Source organism: Ornithorhynchus anatinus, chromosome X5, assembly GCF_004115215.2.
Source record: "Ornithorhynchus anatinus isolate Pmale09 chromosome X5, mOrnAna1.pri.v4, whole genome shotgun sequence".
Lineage (NCBI taxonomy): Eukaryota > Metazoa > Chordata > Mammalia > Monotremata > Ornithorhynchidae > Ornithorhynchus > Ornithorhynchus anatinus.
This window is the reverse complement of record NC_041753.1, coordinates 48,278,012-48,297,235: the sequence shown is the minus strand read 5'-3', so window position 1 is coordinate 48,297,235 and position 19,224 is coordinate 48,278,012. Positions and strand designations below refer to the sequence as shown.

Sequence of the window (19,224 nt, the reverse complement as noted above, 5' to 3'; positions counted from 1 at the left end):
CAGGTCAGGATACTGGCACAGCTATGTGGGAAAGCTTGTCTGGCTCTAGCTAGAGCAATCACTTGCTTATGTTCATGAGCAATGAAATTGAACCAAGTAAAAAAAGAAACTATTAAAAATTCATGTGCACTGCACACTGACCCAGGAGTGGAGAAAGGCCTCTTTTCCACAATGGGCTTAGTAACTGTTGAAGTATCAGGGAACTTTTTCATTGAGGATCAACACAAAAGATGCATGGATATGACCTAGTATCTGCTGAATGGCCTGTTTCTGCAGAAAAGTTGAAGCCCACTGGGTCTTTAAAAGAATAGAATCTCTGAATACCAACAGCAAATGTGATTGAACACGATAAAAATGATTATCCTACTATATATCAAACACACCAAAGTTTTTTTTTTAACTATATTGCAGGAAGACTATGAATATGGATTTTTATATCATTTATAATAATTGAATTTATCATTACAGTAACAATGCATGTTTTAGCACTAGTCTTGTATAATTTATAGGAGTACATTTGCTATCATTTTGAACAGAAAAATTAAAATTTCATATAAATGTAACTAGGTAATGCAACTGTGCTTTAAAAGGAAAGGTGAATTTGGGAACCATAGTCATGCTTTAGAAGCACTTTACTGATATTGAAATAAAGTTAAAAAATGATTCCCTTATCTCTGGTATTTGTTGGGTGCTTACTTTGTGCACAACACTGTGAGAAGTGCTTGGGATACGACAAAGCAGTTTATAGACATGATTTTTGCCCTCATGGACCTTACAGTCTTTATATTATTTACCCAGCAGCTAATTGAAGTCCAAGTAATTCACATTCTAATTTAGGGAAATTATTGCCCCTAAAAGTGAAGGAAAAAAAATGGTGACTGCTACCAATAAGTCAAATGGAGGGGTAGATATTGTTAATTTATCATCTTTGATGCTCCAGTCAATCTGCAACAACTACTGTTTGCAGTGGACTGAACTTAAGTTCCATTAATTGATATGATTACCTCATGACTATGTTTATCTAAAGTATTTCACTCGTATTCCACAATAGAGCAATTTAGAATTTATAGACTATGTGTATAATAAAATCTAATATTTCTAAAAATCATTACCAAAAAGAAATTATTTAAACTCTTCTAATTGTTTAATATTGAAATATTAATAAGTAATACTTTTGATCTCCATAAGCTGCAAAAAAATCAACTGCACTCATAATGATAAAATTATCATTTTATGCACAGCTGCTTGTACTAAGAATAACATTCTTCTGCCAATCCTCTTTAATTCTACATCAGCTCATATTGTATTATAAAACAGCATAAATTTTTTATTAGTTCAATGAAAGGATTTGAAATATAGTTTTCTACTTACTATTTAGTCATTGCTTAGCTTTAATTGCAGTATAACAATTTAAAGAAAAGTAAACAACATAAATCTAGTATATCTTAGTTAGAGACAGTGCATGCTATATTAAAACTTTCTTCTATACTGGTCCATGATCCATGCTATAGTGTATGGAATTTAAATGCTTCTTTACATTTTCTGAAGCTAAAGTCATTAGAAAAAATAAATGCTTCTTCTTCTAAAGCTTGTGTTGTGATGTTACTGCTTTACACAAAAATTTCACTTTATAAGTGAAAATGTTTTTCTTTTTCCATTTATCCTCATCAGCAGTCTTTATTGAATGCATACTGGGTGTAAAACACTATACTAGGCACTTAGGAACACAGATTAGGAAAGTGCCTTTTGGACAGCGAATGTACATTTTGCTTCTCTTGTACATTCCAAAAGTTAGTACACTGCTTTGTCCCCAGTAAGCCTTCAGATACCCCCAGGATTCACTGATTGATACAAAATAGGTCTAAGACACAATCCCTTTCCTCAAGGAATTTACAGTCAAATAGGAAAAATGATATAACTTGACCTAATTATAAAAAGGGTAGGTTAGATAAACACTGCCAACCCAAGTGCTTATTTTTTTAAAAAAAAACATGTTTTAGGTCCACATGTGACCTTCGCATAGCTGGCCCAGCAGTGTCCTCAATAGGCAGGGCATTCGGAGAGTGAGTCGGGATCCAGGAGTACCCAGGTGTGTGGACTGAAAAGCAGCATGGCTTAGTGGAAAGAGCACAGGCCTGGGAGTCAGGGGATCTTGGTTCTAATCCTGACTCTGTTACTTGCTGGCTGTGTGACCTGGGGCAAGTCACATAATTTTTCTGGGCCTCATTTTCCTCTTTTATAAAATAGTGATTAAATCTAATCGTGTCCACTTAGACTGCAAGCCCCATGTGTGACAGGAACTGTGTGTGCCCAGATGATCTTGGATCTACCCTAGTGCTTGACAAGTAAGTTAATAAGTGCTTAACAAGTACCATAATAATTATCTTTCCTCTCCCTGCTCCTCCTACTTTAAGTATCCTACTAGACCAGAAAAAGGACCCTACAGAGCAGGGTGGGCTGGGCCTTTGATTTGAGATCTTCGCAAAATTAGCTTACTTCTTGAATTTATACTCAATCAATTCTATTTACTGAGTGCCTACTGGTTATAGAGCACTGTACTAAGTTCTTGGGAACTTAGTCATGATGATCCCTGACCTCAAGGAGCTGATAATCTATAGCTGTTCTAGCTCACTGGTGTCAGAGTAATGTCCACTGTGATTTTAGACTGCCTTGGAAATAGATCCCAAAGAAGAGGTCCTTGGCTCTGATCGGGGTGGGAAAAATTGAAGCTACTATAACTAACTAATGTACTAACAAAGATTTCGACTACTTAACCCCTCCTACTACACTGGGAATCACATATGCCTGAAACTGGGGGTGGTGTTGCGAGCTCAAGTGATCTGTGTGGGGCCAACAAATTGCTTAAGGCCAACTCTCCCCTCTCTCCACTCTCCCAGTTCCTTTCCTCACCCCACAGCATTTATGTATATATGTATATATCTACAATAGCATTGTTTCTCTCTATTGCTGTATTGTACTTTCCAAGCACTTAGTACAGTGCTCTGCACACAGTAAGCACTCAGTAAATGCCATTAAATGAATGAACTCTCCATACAATGTTCAACACAATATGAATGTGATGCTTATACCTAGTAAATTTATAACCAGTTAAAATTGCAATGTGTAATTATCTGTATATTCCAGAGAAATCCGGGTCAACTCTTCAACCATCAGCAATTCAGATGCCTAGATGGGGCCCTAATATAGAGGGTGTCATTTTTGAAAACAAAGGATAGTAACATACGTACGTACACACTTTCAATCTCTCCCCCTCTCCAAGCACCTTTTCACTTTTCTTGGTCTCTTTAACTTGTCTTTAAACTAGAATACAGACTCGTCCATCCCCAGCTGCCTCACCTGGATCTCTAACTCTAGAACTAATTTTTAAAATGGTTTTAGGGACAGGTGTGCATTGTTTCCTGTTTCCCAACTTCCTCCCTGCCAGAGAAGAGAGTTATGCAAGCGTGCATCCAATGCAACTTTTGAATTAGTCTTGGAATCGGAGAGTCAGAACTTGGGGGATAAAAGAAGTGGAGCTAGGAGTCCAAGGAGGATGGACTGTAGATGAGTAGTCAATGAGGCTTAGTCAAGGTCTGGGCACAGAAATTACTGGGGCCGTGTTAGTTGCCAACTGCAAGAACCAAAAAGCAATCCAGATCAGTCATTAGTATTTTTGGGGAAGAGTTCTTGGAAGAGTAAAATACAACAGAGTTACTAGACAGGATCCCTGCCCACAAGGGATCTAGAGGGGAGAGAGAGACATTAAAATAAAATACAGGTAGAGGAATAAAGTGGATATTTCTTTTCAAGAGGAGGACAGGAAAAGCCAGATACTATTGACTGAAAACATGTGCAATACTTGAAGCAGCTGCTCTAGTTCCTGTAGAAAGAACTGATCAAAGGCCACACAGGTGCTCTTTATGGTTTTGCGGGTCACGTTTTCTGTACATGGTAGAGCAGTCCTTCTGCTTTCCTTCATGCCCTCTGATTCTACGTTCTTCTATCTTATCCTTCCTTGTCTCCCTTTCACATTCACTTTACTCCATTCCCTATCTTTGTCCAAATAAAACTTGTAGTAAGTTAACGAATGAAAATAGTGAGTTTTTTCCATATTAAATCTATCTGAAACTAATGCCCAGGAAAACAGTTTCCATAAATTAGGTTTGTCTTATCTTCCTCTTTGTCTTTTTATATCCATTTGCCAACACTGCACATGAATTTTATAGACCCAAGCTGAAAGAAATATTACATGTGATAATGTAAGTTGAAAAGTTTAATTCATAGCCTACATATCAATTTTGACAATAGGTATGTCAGATTTTTCATTATCCAGAAGATATCATGTGTTTGGTTCAAAATACAATGGGATCTTACATTGTTTTTCCACTTGCTCATGGTGCTTCTGTGGTCACCATTTTTAGTTTGTAGCATTAGCAAACCACAGAATTAAGAATGGGAAATAATTCAACCCAATAGTAAAGGTAGATTTTGTTTCCTGCCACTCTAGGGTGAAGATTTCCCAACAGCTACTGCTTTCCCATAGCAGTTGCTGGGTGTCTTGGCCCTCAGTGTGGGTGGAAAAATCAAGACCGTAGCAGTAATATGAGTAATAATAATGATAATGGCATTTGTTAAGCACTTTGTTAAATCAGGGTACTAAACACTGGGGTAGATACAAAATAATGAGGTTGGACATAGTACCAGCCCCTGATAGGACTCACAGTCTAAGTAGAAGGTAGAACAAAATATTTAATCCCCATTTTACAGATGAAGAAACTGGGGCACCAAGAACTTAATCATTCAGTGGAATTCACTGAGTGCTTAAATGCAGACTAAGGTCCTTGTGGTCAGGGATATCTACCCACTCCACTGTATTGTACTTTCCCAAGGGGAGAGGGTAGATATGATCCCTAACCACAAGGACCTTAGTCTACAGGTGGACCTTATTTGTCCAAGGTCACATAGCAGGTAGGTGGCAGAGCAAGGATTAGAACTCGGGCCTCATACTACTAGGCTAGGTTGCTTCCCAAATATCAAAGTACTTGGACAAGGGATCAAAAGTGTTCAAAATGCTCCAACCAAGAGTCAAGTCTCAAGAAATAAAGTTTGAGGAAGTACATGATGCTGGAAAGCACCTGAGGCTCCCAATGCACAGAGTAGAGTTGGTGTAACATGCAGCAATCCATGTTAGTTCCACAGCCGCAGAAACAGAGGGACTTAAAGAACTCATGGAACTGCTATGGTCACAAGGGAAAAATTTAAGGGAATGAGAATCCTGGAACATCAACAAAAATAGTAATCCTCAATGACTAGATTACCTCGGAACAACACTGTGAAAACTCTCTGAGTTTTATACATTAGGAGATATGCCAATGCCAGAGGCCAGAGGTTTTCAGCATGAAAAATCAATCAGTGATATTTATTGGTTGCTTTCTGTGTGCAGAGCACTGGGCTAAGTGCTTAATTGGGCTAAAAGAAAAGGCAACTTATTAGAATAACACAAATGATCTTGAGGACCCTGTTGATACTGATGTGTCAAAGTATTAGGTGGCTCCCAACTATAAACTTTTAACCACTAACCCACAAAAAAAAGCATAAAAAGCCCACTAGGCACTTTCTTCTCAGCATTTCCAAGTAACTTTATACTTAGGGAAATTTTAGGAAATTCATAAGGGAAAAATCAACTATTGTAGTAATTCTCTCCATTTGAGACTTCATAGTTGAGCTTCATAGAGAAGCAGTGTGGCTCAGTGGAAAGAGCACGGACTTTGGAGTCAGGGCTCATGAGTTCGAATCCCAGCTCTGCCACTTGTCAGCTGTGTGACTGTGGGCAAGTCACTTAACTTCTCTGTGCCTCAGTTCCCTCATCTGTAAAATGGGGATTAAGACTGTGAGCCCCACGTGGGACAACATGATTCCCCTATGTCTACCCCAGCACTTAGAACAGTGCTCGGCACATAGTAAGCGCTTAACAAATACCAACATTATTATTATTATAGTTCATTTTACCTGTTTTATTCTCTATTTTTTTACATTCCAATTTTCTTTCCAGTCCTGTATCACTGGGTAATAGAACAGTTCCTGATAGATATTTAGAGCGACTTGGCATATCCTTGAACATTAGAAAATAATTTTACACATACGGTTTCACTAAATTCAAACCTTTATATTTTAATGGGGCTTTTTCTAGAATGAAAAAATTGGAATATAATTCTAATATCTCTGTTAATAAGGGAGATGAAAACCACACAATAGATTTCCGATAAGTGTGAAGAGTCAAATTTGGGAGACCAAATAACTAGGCCGGAGCTATTGCTTATCCTTTATATGGATAAAGGATGGACTCATTTTGTCATCATGTCCTGCTTGCCTGGAAAGGTCTATAGGGTAAGGATACATAATTGTCCTGTAACCATCAATAGTATGTTCTGGGGTCTCACACTTACAGACCACTGTACTAAGTGCTTGGGAGAGTACACTATAATAGAGTTAATAGTCACGATCGTGACCCTCAAAAAATTTTATAATCTTTAGTGGTATTAGTCCCATCCTTCTCGAGGAGTGGAGAGTAGGCAAAGCCAGTCTACAGCTGGTGTCCCATATGCTTTGAACTGAATTCTAATACCTCTTAACTTCATCTAAAATCTGTATAGGTCAATCACATTTTGCAGATACTAAATGGGGAGATCTGGGTATGATTGTCACTGATCAGAATTCAGCCAAGTTTGGACAGACTTAGGCGGATCCCCAAATGACCCAAGTACTTCCCTAAACAGCTTTATAGTGAAGCACAATGGCTAGAAAACTAAAATGCATGTTTGGTAGTGCCAGCCATGTGTGCTTTCTGCCTCCCTTGCTAGGACCAAATTAGTGCCCAAGACATCTGTGTTCTGACTAGAAGAAGGTTTATGTACAATGCTCCTCATCCTGGGAAAGCATATGCTTGACTATATTGGTCCCCTCTTACTGCCAAGGTAGGACACAAACATATCCTTGTCACTGTAGGCACCTTCTGCTCAGTGGTCACAAGGGATCCTCAAGGCCAACATTTCCCTTTCATTGGGCAATATCAGGAATGCTGAATTTTAGGGCAAAGTTATACTTACTTTAAGAGGGAACTGCCCAAGGTCTACAGGGGAATCTCTGGAAGTGGTGGTGAAGTGTTGGAAGGAATGCAAGGGAACCCAGTTCTGAGTTTGATCAGTTTCACAAATCTACAGTCCAGTAAAAAAAAAAGTGATACAGTATATATGGACCTATTTGGAGAGAAAGATGCTCTGAGAACAAAGATGCTCTGGGAACACTTGCCTAGATACACATGGTGAGAAGTATTTAGATTACATGTGTACAGATCTCTCTTCTTGTCACATTCATGTGGATAGTAACATAGCTCCACTTGGGAGGGCCAGCTGGAAGTGTCTTATACTTATTTAAAAAGCTGAATGTAAGGCATGCTGACCTTTAATCACCTCCTACTTAGGGGGAGGGAGGGAGGATAAGGATTCATAAACTCAGAGATGCATCTCCTTGCATGGGTTCTCTAATTCACCCCAGAAGGGCCAGAGTACCACCTAGAGTCAGGGGCAGAGGCAGGCTGGGTAATTTACTGTCTTGTGCTAGCAATCCCACCATCCATAGAGCATTTTCAATACATACAAAGCTTGAGATCCCCAGTAAGTGTATTAGAGGTGAGCCTGTCATTGGGCAGGGATTGTCTCTATCTGTTGCTGAATTGGACATTCTAAGCACAGAGTACAGTGCTCTGCACATAGTAAGCGCTCAATAAATACTATTGAATGAATGAAAGGCCACTTGAAAATGTATGCCAACCTCAGGGGGCATACATCAAACAGCAGGCCCCACTTAACAGCAGGTAAAAAAAGGATGCATAATCTAAGATGAGTGAAATACAAGGCCAGAGCTCTTTCTTGTAAAAGATGACATACTACAACTGAGTATTTTGTAATAAGATGTAAAAATAGATATATCAAGGGAAAATATGAATTGATTCGATTTATTGGATGGAGCTATCATTTAAAGATAATTTTATTGTTCATAATTATAATAATATTAATGGCAATTGTTAAGTGCTTACTATGTGTCAAGCACTGTTCTAAGCACTGGAGAAGATATAAGGCTATCAGGTTGGATGCAGTCCCTGTCCCATGTGAGGCTCACAGTCTTAATTCCCATTTTACAGATGAGGTAACTGAGGCAGAAAGGAGTAAAGTGATTTGCCCAAGGTTACAGAACAGATACGTGGCACGGCTTAGATTAGAACCCAGATCCTCTGGCTCCCAGGCTCGTGACCTATCCACTATGCAACACTCCTTCTCTTAAAGCTTAGAAATGTTAAAAGAGAGTGCCACAAAAGTTTAGAATGTTGTTTTTTTAAGTCTAAGCATATGGTAGGAGCATTCGTCCTCATTTTTAAAACACCTATTTCCTTTCCAAGCCAGTACATATTGAAAAGATAAGACTGGGAAACGCCAGCCAGAGTTCTTCTGGATAGGCTACTGAATAACATCGTTGACTGAACACTACAAGAATCATAATATGATTAGAGATCACATTATGGCACAGCAGACATGATCTTTTCAGTACATGAGGAAATGTGCAGAGAAAAGCAACAAGTCCACTATATAGTTTTCGTACACCTTAAAAAAGCATTTGTTACCATCCATAGAGCTGGATTCTGGAACTTATTTAGCAAATTTAACTCTGCTGAAATGTTCATTAAGGTTCTGAACCTACTTCATGAGGAACAGAGCCAGGAAGACCCTGTCTTATATATTGCCCATCACCAATGGAGTAAGGCAGGGATACACAGTGGGCCTGGTGTTGTCCAATATAGTTTATGCAACCATGCTGAAAGATACAACTAGAGATCTTAATGTAGGTGTTTGAATTCACTTCTGCCTCTCTCAGAGAGTCTTCCAAATCAACATATTTCAAGCCTCATGTGTCCTAAAGATGGTCATTCCAGAATTATTGCATGCAGACGACTATGCACCCATCCCCAAAACCATGCAATTGCAAATCTCTTTCCTAAATCAGCCATCAGTCCCCAATTTCTACCTCAATATTTTCTATGGTATTTGTTAAGTGCTTACTATGTGTCAAGCACTGTTTAAGTGGTTGGGTAGGTACAAGTCAATCAGGTCGACACAGTACCTGTCCCATAAGGGGCTCAGAGGGAGAATAGGTACTGCATCCCCATTTTGCAGTGAGTAAACTGGGACAGAGAGAGATGAGGTGACTTGCCCAAGGTCACACAGCAGGGAAGTGGTGGAATCAGGATTGGGACCCAGCCTCTGGCTTCCAAGCCCATGCTTTATTCACTGGTCCATGCTACTACCCCAATTCTACAGAGTCTCAGCGAACAAGTGCAAGTAGAGGTACAGCCAGTTGTTTTTTTTTGGTTTTTTATGGTATTTGTTAAGCACTTATTATGTGCCAGGCACTGTAGTAAGCCCTGTACAAACTAATCAGATTGGACACAGTCAATGTCCAACAAGGGGACACCTGGAATAATCCCCCTATTTTAGAGACCCCCAAACACCCCCACAATCTAGCCACCCATAACAGGACCTCTTGCCACTCCTCCAACCTCCATCCCCAGGAGAAACTGTCCTCAAGCATGGCTGGTTGGAGCATGCTCTACCCACCCCCACCACAATCACTTCCTCTCCCATGAAAGACCTCCCTCCCTTGTGTGCAAAATGGATTCAAATGGAGTTTTCATGTATAATGAATGTATTTATGCTGTTTGTAATGAACATGTAGTGTTTCAGTGTGCCTTAGTATCAGTAACACTATCGCCAGAGCTCTTACTGAATCTGTTTAAAAGCCATCAGAGCTCTACTGATGCAATCAGAAGAATGTAAACATTTTGCTTTTAGTAAATTCATGGTGACCAAAAAGGGCTTTTTAAATAAATTTGAAATATAAAATGCAGAATATATTTCTCACTCACACTCATAATCAAAGTATTATGGCAAAGAGTTTTATAATGTATACTAGGGATTATTCAAAGAGTATACTGAAAATTCTTTTGGATAGCCCTACTTGTAGTAATTGAAGGTAACCTTCCTTTGCTCCAATTACGTCTGATTAAGGGATCATCAGTATTTGTCACATAATTTGTCCTTCTTAGCCATTTTACAAACTCTAAAGTAAATGCACATATAGTAGTAGATTTAAGAATAGAAAAATACACACATAAGCTATCAAATAAAATATTGAGATGCTCTAAAATTAATGTTACACTATTAGGGGGGATTTCCAGGTGACGGATGTGTGAAGAATAGAAATAATAATCATAATAATTATGGTATTTGTTAAGCGCTTACTATGTGCCAAGCACTGTTCTAGCGCTGGGGTAGTTACAAGGTAATCAATACTCCCACGTGGGGCTCACAGTCTTAATCCCCATTTTACAGATGAGGTAACTGAGGCACAGAGAAGTTAAGTGACTTGCTCAAGGTCACACAGCAGACAAGTGGCGGAGCCGGGATTAAAACCCACGTCCTCTGACTCCCAAGCCCATGCTACTTCTATTAAGCCATATGAGCAAAGGCCAGTTATACCACCAATGACAATACAGTAGATTTGTTTATACTGGGTGAAAATACATGTTCCCCATTTCCCAATCCTGGGACAGAGGATAGAGAGCTCTCAGGGACTACACCTGGCATAAGCAGAGAAATCCAACAGACCCTACAGCCTCATTCTCTTCACCAAAGGTGAGCTCAAAATAGCCATCACAAGTCAAGGACTAATGCAGTAAGACTTTTAAGGATCTCCTTGGTTCCATTTCTGGTCACAGGTTGAGATCCAGAAGGCTCAATGAACCCCTCCCCAGAAGAGGAAAAGAGAATTCAACCATTGTTGGATGGTATTTTTTTGAGCACTTAATATGTGCCACACACTATACTAAGCACTGAGGTTAGTTACAAGAAAATTGGCTCACAGTCTAAGGAGGAGAGAGAACAGGTAATATATCCCATTTTACAGGTGAGGAAACTGCACCACAGAGACTAAGGTCACACAGAAGGCACGTGGTGGAGCCAGGATTAAAACTCAAGTCTGACTCCCAAGCCCATGCTCTTTCCTCCAGCCACACTGCTTCTCTACATCCAAAATGCATTTATTACTAAGTTTAAACTATTTACCTTATCCAAAGCCAGCACTGATATAGGTTGCTTAAATTGACTAATCTTTATTTGGCTTTACTCAGGTCACCACAAACTGGATTTGGTATTACCCTGAATTTTGTTCTTTTCCAAAAATGATCCTAATTTATAAAATATTGATTAAATTTAATTCACCTCCTCCTAGTAAATCAGAATATGGTAATATGTTTGTCTTGCCTTATGCTGTCATTTCTGATCCATAGTGACTCCATGGATACATCTCTCCCAGAACATCCCACCTCCATCTACAATAGTTCTGGTAGTGTATCCACCAAATTTTCTTGGTAAAAATACATAAGTGGCTTACCATTACCTTCTTCAGACAATAAACTTGAGTCACTGCCCTCGACTCTCAGAAGCAGCCGCTGCTGCCCAAGACAGGTGAGTTTTGATTTGTAGCAGATTGCCTTCCACTCTCTAGCCACTGCCCAAGCTAGGAATGGAATGCGTAGGTCTCTGCTTGACTCTGCCTCCCATAGCCAAGACTGATAGAGTACTGGAAACTCTCCAGGTGTAATACTAAGAAGTAATGTGTTTGTGTGCATGTACTGTCATTTCAGTTCAAAGATGATACCAGTGATGAAATTTTATCCACATATACAAGTGGAGGAAGCATACGAGAAGCAGCATGGGCTAGTGGATAGAACACGGGCCTGGGAGTCAGAAGGGTGTGGGTTTTACTCCTGACTCTGCCGCTTGTCTGCTGTGTGACGGTCACTTTACTTCTCTGGGCCTCAGTTCCCTCACCTGTAAAATGGGGATTGAGACCATGAGGCCCATTTGGGGCTGGGACTATGCAACCTGATTTGCTTGTATCCACCCCAGCACCTAATACAGTGCTTGGCACAAAGTAAGCACTTAACAAATACCATCTTTATTATGCTTATGGCTTCTACATCAGAACTTGCAAAGATTGTTAATTAATGTACTGTTACATTTGCTACAAGCATTAATGGTAGTTTTCACTTTTGTCTCATGGTGCCACAATCTTCTTGACGCCTCTACTCTGAGACCCCTTTTCAATTGCCAGTAATCAGAATTGTCTGTTTGCTTCTGATGTTTCCCAAGTGCCCAACAGTTTTGCCATAGTCTAGGGTCTTGCCTGATATCTTTAATATGCTTCTTCTGTTCCTCATGTATGTAAGATCCCACTTCAGTTTACCAGATGACAGCTGTTTTCCATTCTCCTCCCAAGTCCTGATGGACTATGTTCCAGTATCTCACTAATGGTGATTGTTTCCTGTCATTTGAAATTAAGTACTACACCTAGATGGCACAACTTTAAAAGTCAAATAGGCATCTATTGTCCATCCAGGTCTTAAGACCATTCAAACAGTTGAATGTTTCAATTTCTCTACAAATCTTCAAGTTAGCCTGATCCCCATGTTATGACTTCCAAAGGCCTTGCTGGTATTCAATTCAGTTTGCTACCTCTGTGTCTATCTCGCATCATTAGACAATATGCTACTTAGGCAGCTGGATTCAGTAACAACTTTCAACTCTGTTACCAAAAGAGTTACTTGTTTCAGAGTAGGCCTTGCCAGCAGCAAATAGATACTACCTACTCTTGGATATTACTGAAACTTGTTAGGAGTTCTTAGTATTTCACTGATAACAAAAAGTAGTTCAGAAGTAACTGTATATCTTTTTTGGGAGTTTCCAGAGCAAATTCATGGGCATATAGCAATTCTTTTATGCCTGATTCAAGGACTTTTAAAGATGATTTTGGCCTTCGAGTTGAAATAATTTATCTGAGGAAGAAATAGTATTTTAACATCAATTTCCACATTGCTTGTCATGGCTTCAAGCATTGCTGCAGATAACAGTTTAAACAAGGTTATGTCATATAGGCTCCAGAAACCCTTTTCACTCAATTAGTGATGGGGCAACATCAGACAAGGCAAATTCATTTCTGGCAGGGTCATTCATATCATCAAGAAGTAACTTTGCTCAATGAGCATAAAGAACATATGTAGCCAAACCTAGTTTTAGCAACATGAAGATGCACATGGAATATTTAGAAACTGTTTTACCGTCTGTTAAACTCATATTTCTTCATTGAACAAAGGGTTTCCAGGTGTTTGTACCTTAATTTTTCTACTTGTAAAAGCATAATTAACGTCCTCCAACCAAATTTAGCCTATATATTCTCAATATGTATAGTTCATATCAGTGATCCAGGTATGAATAACTACGCAAAGATAAAGGATACTGTAATATGCCAGGTAGTTGATGGTGCTTCATAAAAATCACTCTCAATGCAAAGGGAGGCTTAAACCTGAAAGATGCTGAAAAGCTAAGAGAGCAGTCCAAAATTCATAATGTTCAAATGTTGAACCCTGTGCTTTGCCCAGACACACACAGTCTACATATGTTTTAAATCCAGCTACCATTTGGGTACATATATGTCTATGATTGGGTTAGGAAGCAGCGTGGCTCAGTGGAAATAGCCTGGGCTTGTTAGTCAGAGGTCATGGGTTCTAATCCTGGCTTCCCCACTTGTCAGCTGTGTGACTTTGGGCAAGTCACTTAACTTCTCTGTGCCTCAGTTACCTCATTCACCTGTAAAATGGGGATTAAGACTGTGACCACCACGTGGGACAACCTGATTATCTTGTATCCCCCCCAACACTTAGAACAATGCTTCACACACAGTAAGTGCTTAACAAATGCCATCACTGTCATTATTATTATTATTATTAATGTGAATCAGAGAGAGGGGGTTTAAATGAAGTAAATTCAAACCCAATCTCTGATACTGATTCATGTTTGATGCTTCTAAAATGCATGAGGTTAAATACATATTGTGCGTCTTTTTGGAGGGGCGGGTAGAGAAACCTGAAATTATTTGAATAGCTATATAATTGCTTTAATTATATTATTATACGTTTAAGCTTCAATGAATGGATTTCTAAATAAGGCAGACAATTTAATAGTTAATATTCATAGAAAGAAGAAACTGTTTCAAAGTTAATAAACCTCTCATTAAAGTGGCCAAGTAAAGCCCTTAGAAGCTAAATGCCTAAAAGTTTGTAATTATTAAGCATATTAAGCTTAGTGCTATATGCTGCTTTTAAACTAGGGCAATCTTTAAACAATCTTCATATTGCAAGGAGATATAGTTCATGATAAAGTTTAATTGAGAAAAAACATACTCATCCTCACTCTCCTTAGGTGGTAACGCATCCCCAGGAACTTCCAAAGTAAACATAGCCCCTCAGCATCACTGAAGGAGAGTTCGATTAAACAAGTGCAAGGCCAAATGGAAAAATTTTGTGCAACCAGTATTTCCAAACTCACTGATTACTTTGAGGTACTCTGCATCTTGCAGCACCTTAGTCTTCCTAAGGAGTATTGTAAGTGGTCCTGAGAAGATTTGGCTTGATTCAGTTCCCAATTCAGGAATCTCAGTGGGGTTGAGAGGGTCCTCAGAAAAGGAAGCATTTTAGCCCAGATTCCCCTGAAACCATCATAAAATCCTAGCAGAACCAGTGTGTTGACCCCAACTTGTGAGGGAGCTCAGAATTCCAGGTGTTGTGTGCCTTTACCAATTCATTCTAAACAAAAGTATTGTTAAGAGGGTTCAACCCAATGGCTGATGTTAGTGCTTACATGACCAGCAGTGTGCTGTAACCTTAGATATAATAATATTGGTATTTGTTAAGCACTTACTATGTGTGGAGCACTGTTCTAAATCAACGGTCAATGTCATGGCACTGTTAGAGATACTGAAGATTAATTTGGATTAAATGCTTCCACGTTAATCTAAGCACTATCCAACCATCTTGATTATTTTATCAGCCCGCTTGCTTATTTCCCTGCCTTGTCTACCTTCACTCCATACTTCACTCTGCTGCCTCGATCATTTTTCTACAAAAGCATTCAGGCCATGTTTCCCCACTCCTCAAGAACCTCCAGTGGTTGCCCATCCACCTCCACATCAAACAAAAAACTCCTTACCATTGGCTTTAAAGCACTCAATCACCTTGCCCATTCCTACCTCACCTCACTACCTTCTTACTACAACTCACCGGGCACACTTCACTCCTCCAATGCAATCTTCTCACTGTACCTTGTCTATCTCATCTATAGATCTCGTCTATCTCGCCCACATCCTTCCTCTCGCCTGGAACCCCCTCCTACTTCATATCTGACAGACAATTACTCTCCCCCTTTCAAAGCCTTAATGAAGGCATATCTCCTTCAAGAGGCCTTCCCTGAGTAAGCTCTTTTTCTCGTTATACTATACTCTCCTGAATGCTTAGTACAGTGTTCTGCATACAGTAGGTGCTCAATAAATATGATTGACTGACTATAGATATTGACCATTCTAAGGCATACAGCAGTGAGAGATGTCATATGATTAGATATATAGATTGCTGGTTGGTTTGGAAATAAGCAGCTTGGATTTAGAAAAGTGCAGAAACCATGGGAACAGAGGAATCAAGCACTTAGTACAGTGGTCCACACATAGTAAGTGCTCAATAAGATTGATTGATTTTTGCCAATAGAATCACGGGTTGTTCATGTCCATCAATAATTTTTTCATTTATTTCAAACTGCCATATAGTGTGTCTTGGATAAGCACAGTTAAGTAATCTTTTTAAGGCCACCACTCCAAACACAAGTCTATTAAGATCACTTCAATATTGAATGTTTTTCTTCTCATCTTATTTTCAATACTCTCAAATCAGCATATGGAAATAGTTTAATAGGAAGGTGAAGTATTAAGTTGAAACAGATAGATCCCATAGTAAGCCACCTTCAGTAGCTTTTTTAAAGGGGTGTACTGATTTCAGAAACAACATCTGTCACAAGGTAAAATGCATTTTACTCAACATCATAATGAAAAAATGTTAAGTATAAATCTCCATAAGGCATTTTTCAAGGGATTGTAGAAAGAGGATTGAGGCGCACATTCTACCTTATAGAATGAGTGTTTCTGAATCTGGATTACCACATGCTGACCTGGCAGAGTTCTCAACAACTCTTTTGGTAGTGGTAGCAATAGCTATTACAGATTTAGTATTTTTTTGGCTTGTTTAGGTAGTTTGGAAAGAAGGAACTTGAACCTGGAAAGTCGTGTTCAAATCACAAAAGAGAAGGGGATCCAGGCCCTTTAGTTTGCCAATCCCCACACAAAAGTCCTGTGAAGCAAACAGAAAGCCGGTATTTTCTCAAAGGCTCAAAAATGATACAAGACGCTAGTCATCTTCATTTCACTTAGTCTAAATCTACAAAAGTGTGTTTTTTAAAAAAATGGTATTCATTAAGAGCTTATTATGTGCCAGGTACTGTGCTAAGCACTGGGGTAGAAATAAGCTAATCAGGTTAGGCATGGTCCATGCCCCACTCCACATGGGGTTCACAGCCTTAATTCCCATTTTTGAGATGAGGTAAATGAGACACAGAGAGGTTAAGTGACTTACCCAAGGTTATATAACAGAAAAATGGTGGAGCTGGGTTCTAGAACCCAGGTCATTTTCACTGCTAGGCCAATGCTCTACAGGCCAATGCTCTCTCCACTGGACCACACTGTTTATTTGCAACAGTTTAGAAAGAGAGAGATGACAGTGGAGGAAGGCAGTTCAATTTTGATTCCTATGTTTCTGCCTTGGGTGAGAAGATGGAAATACTTGTGTTTATGCCTCACAGTCTGTAATATGCTCCCAAGTGTTAGGCTGGCAGCCACATGAAACTAGGTGATCAGCCAATATGCAAGGTTGTCCCAACATAAAGCTGGTTCAGAGGTTGCCCCCTAGAGGGGATGTGTGTTCACAGGCAATAACCCCTTTTCCAAACTCTATACTGAGAAAAGGTTGGCCAACAAATAGCCATCCAATGTACATGAAAAGGCTTTTTGAAAGTGTGCCTAAAGTAATGGTTTCTTCACTAAAATGTGTTTCTTTTCTTGACAGTTGGACCAATGTCTATTTAAAAAAACAATCAATCAATTGCAATTATTGAGCACTTACTTTGTGCAGAGTACTGTAGTAAGTGCTGGGGAGAGTACAATATAACTGAGTTGGTAAACATGTTCCCTTCCCAAAATAGTAATAATAATGGCATTTGTTAAGCACTTACTATGTGCAAAACATTGTTCTAAGCGCTGAGGAGGATACAAGGTGATCAGGTTGTCCCACGTGGGGCTCACAGTCTTAATGCCCATTTTACAGGTGAGGTAACTGAGGCCCAGAGAAGTTAAGTGACTTGCCCAAAGTCACACAGCTGACAAGCGGTAGAGCCAGGATTTGAACCCATAATCTCTGACTCCCCAGCCCGTGCTCTTTCCACTAAGCCACGTTGCTTTTCTATGAGTTTACAGTTTAGAGTGGGAGACAGACACTAATATAAATAAATTACGGATAAGTACCCAAGTGCTGTGGGGCTGAAGGATGGGTGAATAAAGGGTGCAATTTTTTTTTAATCTGAATACTTTAAAATTGCATCAAGTATTATGTTTACCAAATCTCTGTGAGATAAAGAACTTGATTAAGCTACTATGAAATGAAGCTGATCAGACAACTTGAGTAAATGTAGTACAGGAAGTCAATAGCAAAGATAAAAACCATACACAATTAGATGTATCTATTGGATAAATATGTTTTGGCAAGATGGATTTTCCTTTGAAAATGATTTCTGTCATTTTCTACATAAGAAAAATCTTAAAGTTCAGTAATAACTTCACAAAAATAATAGATTTCTTCTTCCCTGTACATTTAGCAGGATTATTTGCTACAATATTGATACAGTGAGAGAGTTGGGTTAGCTACAAGTACCTGTGCAAAGTAATCACCAGTCATGTTGATTCTCAAAGCAGATAAGTATACACTACAAGCTTAGTCTATCACTTGGCAAATGAAACAATACAAAACATGAAATGCTTTTCATTAAGTTGAAATTGAGGCTGTTAATTTTAGGAATCAATCGATGGTATTTATTGAGCCCTTACTGTGTTCAGAGCAACATACTAAGTGCTGAGGAGAGTATACTACAGAATTTGGTAGATATGATCCCTTTCCAGAAGGAGTTTACAGTTTGAATAGTTGGTACATTAATAGGGTTTTCTCTTTACACCTGGTCAACCTCTACAAAAGGATGCTCATGGACAACAGAGAACTGAATGCTGTCCCCAAATGTGGTGATTTTGGCAGTTCACTATGAACGATGCATAGATAAAGAGATAGACAAGAGAATCAAAAAGACAAGCAAGGCTCTAACAGACAGTATGGTGATGATGGGGCTTCAAACTCCATAGCAATTTAAAGGTCTACAGGATTGTTGTGGTGTCTGACCTTTTCTATGGCTCTAAGACCTGGACTTACTGCAGAAGATGCATAATGGTAACAACAATAACAAAAGCAAAAATTGTGATTTGTTAAATGCTTCCTGTGCCAAGCACTTCAATAAGTGCTGGGGAAGATAGAAGTAGATCACTTGGAGCTCACAGTTTAAGGGCAAGGTATTTAATCCCTCTTTTACAGATGAGGAACCTGAGGCACAGAGAAGTCAAGTTATTTGCCCAAGGTCACACTAATAATAATAATGATAATAATTGTGGTATTTGTTAAGCACTTACTATCAACCAGACATTGTATTAAGCACTGGGATGGATACGAGTAAATGGGGTGGATAAACCTAGCAAGCACATGGCAGAATTGGGATTAGAATCCAGATCTCCTGACTCCCAAGTCCAGGTTTTTTCCTAGGCCAAGCTAACATCTCATCCAGACTGAAGCAGTCTCATTAGCATTTCATGTGGAAAAAATGCTTAACATCCAATATGCAAGACTACCCACAGTAAGATCCTGGAACGTAGCTCACCAGCATTAAGGAAATGTCACAACACAGATTTGCTAGTAAGGACATGAGAGAAGAATGGACAATAGAAAATCAAAACAGCTAAGGTGAACTGAAAAGGGGCACCCACAAGCCCAGAGGGTAGAATTCACCATCTTAAAAACAGAGTGAAACACAACCAAGTGATAAACAAGTGACATTGTAGCAAACTGTTGAGTTTACTCCAACA

The 19,224-nt window shown here is 39.2% G+C and overlaps 1 protein-coding gene and 1 non-coding gene across 41 annotated transcripts in view; both read right to left on the bottom strand.

Moving 5' to 3' along the window:
* PTPRD (protein tyrosine phosphatase receptor type D) overlaps positions 1–19,224 on the bottom strand; it is a 1,860,044-nt gene that overhangs the window by 1,804,144 nt on the left and 36,676 nt on the right. The gene's annotated exons all lie outside the window — the stretch shown is intronic.
* LOC114808350 lies at positions 11,587–11,724 on the bottom strand. Its single transcript, XR_003756196.1, has one exon. It is a non-coding gene; the product is annotated as a small nucleolar RNA SNORA7 (small nucleolar RNA).